The sequence below is a fragment of the Schistocerca gregaria genome, chromosome 4 (assembly GCF_023897955.1).
Source record: "Schistocerca gregaria isolate iqSchGreg1 chromosome 4, iqSchGreg1.2, whole genome shotgun sequence".
Taxonomy (NCBI): domain Eukaryota; kingdom Metazoa; phylum Arthropoda; class Insecta; order Orthoptera; family Acrididae; genus Schistocerca; species Schistocerca gregaria.
In genome coordinates, this window is record NC_064923.1 from 260,913,142 (window position 1) to 260,920,092 (window position 6,951).

Sequence of the window (6,951 nt, forward strand, 5' to 3'; positions counted from 1 at the left end):
TGTGGTTTGTAGAAGAATAAGTTGGTGACCATTCAACATACTGAAGTAAGACATAGATAATAAATGGTTTGTGGTTATTTTGATAAATATTCAGTATTTCAATTCAAATGTTACTTAATAGTCCTCATATGTGATGTACAGAATTTTGTATCATGAATCATACAGTCTGCAACTAATGATCTCATCTGTAAAAGATATGACATTGTAAGTGTGTCAACACTGAGGTTAGACATATATAGTTTAGAACTTCCTACTGCATATTTCCCGAGGGCATGCAGCATTACTGTATAGTTCGGATCGGAGTGTGGAATGTCAGATCCCTTAATCGGGCAGGTAGGTTAGAAAATTTAAAAAGGGAAATGGATAGGTTAAAGTTAGATATAGTGGGAATTAGTGAAGTTCGGTGGCAGGAGGAACAAGACTTGTGGTCAGGCGAATACAGGGTTATAAATACAAAATCAAATAGGAGTAATGCAGGAGTAGGTTTAATAATGAATAAAAAATAGGAGTGTGGGTAAGCTACTACAAACAGCATAGACAATGCATTATTGTGGCCAAGATAGACACGAAGCACACGCCTCCAACAGAAGTACAAGTTTATATGCCGACTAGCTCTGCAGATGACAAAAAAATTGAAGAAATGTATGATGGAATAAAAGAAATTATTCAGATAGTGAAGGGAGGAGAAAATTTAATAGTCATGGGTGACTGGAATTCGGCAGTAGGAAAAGGGAGAGAAGGAAAAGTAGTAGGTGAATATGGATTGGGGGTAAGACATGAAAGAGGAAGCCGCCTGATAGAATTTTGCAGCTAACACTTGGTTCAAGAATCATAAAAGAAGGTTGTATACATGGAAGAAGCCTGGAGATACTAAAAGGTTTCAGATAGATTATATAATGGTAGGACAGAGATTTAGGAACCAGATTTTAAATTGTAAGACATTTCCAGGGGCAGATGTGGACTCTGACCACAATCTATTGGTTATGACCTGTAGATTAAAACTGAAGAAACTGCAAAAAGGTGGGAATTTAAAGAGATGGAACCTGGATAAATTGAAAGAACCAGAGGTTGTACAGAGTTTCAGGGACAGCATAAGGGAACATTTGACAGGAATGGGGGAAAGAAATACAGTAGAATAAGAATGGGTAGTTTTGAGGAATGAAATGGTGAAGGCAGCAGAGGATCAAGTAGGTAAAAAGACGAGGGCTAGTAGAAATCCTTGGGTAACAGAGGAAATATTGAATTTAATTGATGAAAGGAGAATATATAAAAATGCAGTAAATGAAGCAGGCAAAAAGGAATAGAAACGTCTCAAAAATGAGATTGAAAGGAAGTGCAACATGGCTAAGCAGGGATGGCTAGAGGACAAATGTAGGGATGTAGAGGCTTATCTCAGTAGGGGTAAGATAGACACTGCCTACAGGAAAAGAGAACCATTTGCATGAATATCAAAAGCTCAGATGGAAACCCAGTTCTAAGCAAAGAAGAGAAAGCAGAAAGATGGAAGGAGTATACAGAGGGTCTATACAAGGGCGATATTCTTGAGGACAATATTATGGAAATGGAAGAGGATGTAGATGAAGATGAAATGGGAGATACGATACTGCATGAAGAGTCTGACAGAGCACTGAAAGACCTGAGTCGAAAAAAGGCCCCGGGAGTAGACAACATTCCATTAGAACTACTGACGGCCTTGGGAGGGCCAGTCCTGACAAAACTCTATCATCTGCTGAGCAAGATGTATGAGACAGGTGAAATACCCTCAGACTTCAAGAAGAATATAATAATTCCAATCCCAAAGAAAGCAGGTGTTGACAGATGTGAAAATTACCCAACTATCAGTTAAATAGCCACAGCTGCAAAATACTAATGCCAATTCTTTACAGACGAATGGAAAAACTAGTCGAAGCCCACCTCGGGGAAGATCAGTTTGGATTCCGTAGAAATATTGGAACAAGTGAGGCAATACTGATCCTACGACTTATCTTAGAAGCTAGGTTAAGGAAAGGCAAACCTACGTTTCTAGCATTTGTAGACTTAGAGAAAGCTTTTGACAATGTTGATTGGAATACTCTCTTTCAAATTCTAAAGGTGGCAGGGGTAAAATACAGGGAGCAAAAGGCTATTTACGATTTGTACAGAAACCAGATGGCAGTTATAAGAGTGGAGGGGCATGAAAGGGAAGCAGTGGTTGGGAAGGGAGTGAGACAGGGTTGTAGCCTCTCCCCAATGTTATTCAATCTGTATATCGAGCAATCAGTAAATGAAACAAAAGAAAAATTCAGAGTAAAAATTAAAATCCATGGAGAAGAAATAAAAACTTTGAGGTTCGCCGATGACATTGTAATTCTGTCAGAGATAGCAAAGGACTTGGAAGAGCACTTAAACGGAATGGTCAGTGTCTTGAAAGGAGGGTATAAGATGGACATCAACAAAAGCAAAATGACGATAATGGAATGTAGTCGAATTAAATCGGGTGATGCTGAGGGAATTAGATTAGGAAATAAGACACTTAAAGTAGTAAAGGAGTTTTACTATTTGGGGAGCAAATTAACTGATGATGGTCGAAGAAGGGAGGATATAAAATGTAGACTGTCAATGGCAATGAAAGCATTTCTGAAGAAGAGAAATTTGTTAACATTGAGTATAGATTGAAGTGTCAGGAAGTCGTTTCTGAAAGTATTTGTGTGGAGTGTAGCCATGTATGGAAGTGAATCATGGACGATAAATAGTTTGGACAAGAAGAGAATAGAAGCTTTCGAAATGTGGTGCTACAGAAGAATGCTGAAGATTACATGGGTAGATCGCATAACTAACAAGGTGTTATTGGAGAGGATTGGGGGGAGGAGAAGTTTATGGCACAGCTTGACTAGAAGAAGGGATCGCTTGGTAGGACATGTTCTGAGGAATCAAGGGATTACCAATTTAGTATTGGAGGGCAGCATGGAGGGTAAAAATCATAGAGGGAGACCAAGAGATGAATACACTAAGCAGATTCAGAGGGATGTAGGCTGCAGTACGTACTTGGAGATGAAGCAGCTTGCACAGGATAGAGTAGCATGGAGAGCTGCAACAAACCAGTCTCAGGACTGAAGACCACAACAACAACAACAACAACAACAACAACTGCATATTGCAAGAGTTTAGTTGTTGTATTCACACTCTGAATGGATAGGCACTGGCACATGTTACGGTATGTATTCAGTAGTTGATAAGGTAACAGCAGGGAGCATATACCGGCAGTGACAGTGTGCAGGAAATCAGAACAAATTAGCAATGACAGCACAACAACCATTCAGGTCTACAAATTTCCTTGTGGCTGCTGAAGGTGGCTCTGAAGTTTCCATGATGCCTGCAGATGTTAATTTTATTTTGTAATTAAGTTTTAGGCACCATGGAATTATTCAAAGATTCATATCAATTGTGAGCCTCGGATAAAGAAAATGATTGAAATTTGGCAAAGAACTTTACAACGGATTGTAGATGAGATCCAAGAGAGCAACTTAAGTGGGTAAAGACATCTAATAGTGAGTTTTATGAGATGAATTAATGAGTGTGAGAGTTGTACTAATTACTGAAAATGATTACTGCCTGGTAATGTACCAATTTCTTTACATATAGTTGCAGTTTAATTGTGCTGTGGATTTTGTATTGTGTTAATTAAGTCAGGAAACCCTAACAAGTAGAGAAAATCAAAATGTTGGAGGCTGTCCCAGCAGTAATGATTTAAGTAATTAGCAGATTATTTGACAAACTATTTAAAATATTGTAACATGAGTAGTGATCATGATAGGATACGTACAGACAAGCTGTAAGGGAAGACAAAATACTATTCACATACTTTGTGATATTTGAGAGGTTAGAATTTTGATGTATAATGAATAGAAGGATCTTCTGTGAGACTTCTTCAGAAGAGACTACAAGAAAGTTGGATGCTCTGAAAGAGCTGTTTGATAGTAATGGTTTGTGGGTGATGTTTTGAGGAGTAAAGGGCTTCTGAAGAAAGCAATAGTCTATTGAGAGATAGGAAATAGTATCTAATGGATGAATCTTTCACACCCTACAATAGAGGAGTAAGCCGATTTTAAAGGGAAAAGAGTACTGATGCTGGAAAAAGTCTGCAGTATAGTGTTTAATCACTGCATAGGAATTCTGTGTTCATAACCACTCAGTTACATAAGATGCATACATACTCCATAATAATCATTAGGAGTGTGAATGGAACATCATGTTTAAGGGAGCATATGAGGAATGCAGAAAAACTCTACAAATGACCCTCTAGCCTCATACATTACATTAAGCTTACCAAGGCTTCCATGCTTTGCTGGTTAAGGTTCTTTCCTAGTTACTCCTGAGATCACAACAGAGTATACTGTTTTATGCTACAGCAATTTCTGTTTGGGATAGCACAACTAACACTCAGAACTGGGGAAGTATATTGAATAAGGCAATGAATGTATCAAAAAGGAGCTGTGTTGGAATGTGTGGTAACACTGGAAGAGTGGGGAGGCAAGAAGGAAAAATAAGAGTTGTGGACATTAAGACTACAAGTGCCCACAAAAATAAAAGATCTGTTGCAGGATGAGTTCCTCTTTGCTGCTAGATGAGCAAGCTCATCAAGAACGGGTGAATCTGTGGAGAGTAAATCGTTCTGTTCAGGATGTTCCTAATCTCTCCATTCATAAGTGTGCAAGTTCTTTAGATGTGCCAGGTCATCGCTGCATCAACTTCTGCAAAAAGACCTTAATCTACATCTTTATAAAATCCAATTGGTGCAAGAATTAAAGCCTAGGATGCCAGACATAGGCTGCAGTTTATTAATGGTATGACTGAGTGCCTTTCATTTAACATCTTGTTTTCTGACAAGGTTCATTTTCATCTGAACAGTCACTTCAATAGCAAAATTGTCACAATTGGAGTGCACCAACTCCTAAACAGAAGTGTGAGAAACACCCCTTTCACCAAAAGTTACAGTATGGGCTGTGTTGTCGGATGAAGAATAACTGTCTCATACTTTTTCATGGACAAGTGCAGCCTGCAGTTACAGTGAATTCGGAATGTTATGTGGCAATGTTAAACGATTTTTTGGTGCCCGAATTGCAAACATTTCCTGATTATGACCAAAGAACATTGTTTCAGCAAGACAGAGTCACAGCACACACATCCGATGCATCTATCCTGTAGTTTGTGAAATTTTCATTGGCAAATTGACCTCCAGGACGAGTGACAAAGTGACCACCACATAGTCCAGATTTGAGCCCAATGGAATTTTTTCTTATGGTGATATGACAAACCTAAAGTCTATGTCAATAATTTGATTTCTCTGGAGCTGTTCAAAGAAAATATCCACAGCAAAGTGGCAGCCATCCCAATGTTTACATGTTGAGCCATCAAATAAAATAAATAGAGATTTTGTTGATTTATTTCAACCTCTATTTTATTCTGACACATAAAATAGAGACTTTCTTTGGAGACAACCTTTACATTGTCATCATTCATGTGTTTTGGAAGTCTGAGGTTTGATTTCTAATGCTTTAAATGTTGTATTTTTGTTAATGGTACGTAATCATAAAGGCAACATCATTCTGTTAACCTTATTCATTGCTGCAATAACTAGAGAAAATATTGAAAGAGGGAATCATACAGAGTAGTATTTCCATGCACAATGAGGCATAACTCAGGTATCTTGAGCACCCACACTAACAGAAATCTCCATCCAAAACTATTTGTGTGTTGAACACACAGACACAAGAAATTTGGGTAACCAAGCTAAGTTTGCACCCACTGTCTTATGAATTAAAATACTCTAGGCTAGGGGTGTTAAAGCATATAGCTTGCCCCTGTAGATACTTGGCTGCTACATCCAGCAATTCACTGTTCAGTGTTCCCTCATCTCCTGACATTTAGTAGAACATGCTGTAGATGGAGATGACTGCTGCACTGAATGTAATTGATAAGTTCCACTTTGCTGGCTACACGCACTAGACAGCTTTTGGTGCAGGGAATCTGAGCAGATGAGACATTTTGCAGCCAAATATGTACCATCTGCTCCAGTTCCCTCAAAGTTGCACTTACTTCTGTGTCACAAGCTATAAACTCTTCTGGAAAATGGATCTTTAAGATATGATTGAGTAAATCACTATGCAGCCAATTGTGTTCTCTTTCTTAGTCACACCACTGAAAATTTATAAATAATTATGAGGGTGGTAAGAGATGATGTAAAATGATATCTTACAAATTAAATCTAGAGTATTCTTCTCTTGAATTCCAGAAAATTGAAAATATCTTCGGGCCTTTTTAACATGCTTGATGACAGTTTGCTCCACATATTGGAATCTGATCCACACACATTGTCCGAAGGTCTTGCTTTACACAGATCTTCAATGACTTTGGTGGATTGCTTAGGTAAATGTGAAGACAACACATACTCCATTAAAATGTAATTGCATAGATAAAAACATCTGCTCATCAAGCGGTGGCAGGAGAATACACACATATATTCTAAAAAATTTTTAAAAAAGGCGGTTTTATGTATGCAAGTTTTTGGAGCCAGTAGTTTCTTCTTTTGGCAGGAAGGTTGAAGGGGAAGGCAGAGGGGTGAAGGAAAATGGGTAGATTTCTGAAAAATCATCCAGAGCCCCAGGTCAGGGGAGACTTGCAGATGGGATAAGTCTCCCATGGCAACTCTCTCTTGATCTGGGTTTCTGGGTGACTTTTCCAAACTCTACCCCTTTTCCTTAGCATTTTTCCTTCACCCCTCTTCTTTCCCCTTCAACCTTTCTGCCAGAAGAAGGCACCACTGACTCCAAAAACCTGCATCCGTAAAACCTTATTTTAATGTGTGTTCTCCTGTTGATGCTTGGCGAGTAGATATTTTGTCCATCCAACTATATTACAAAAAATTGATTATTTTTGTTGTTATACTCCAGTGTAATCTTTTAATGATTAAGA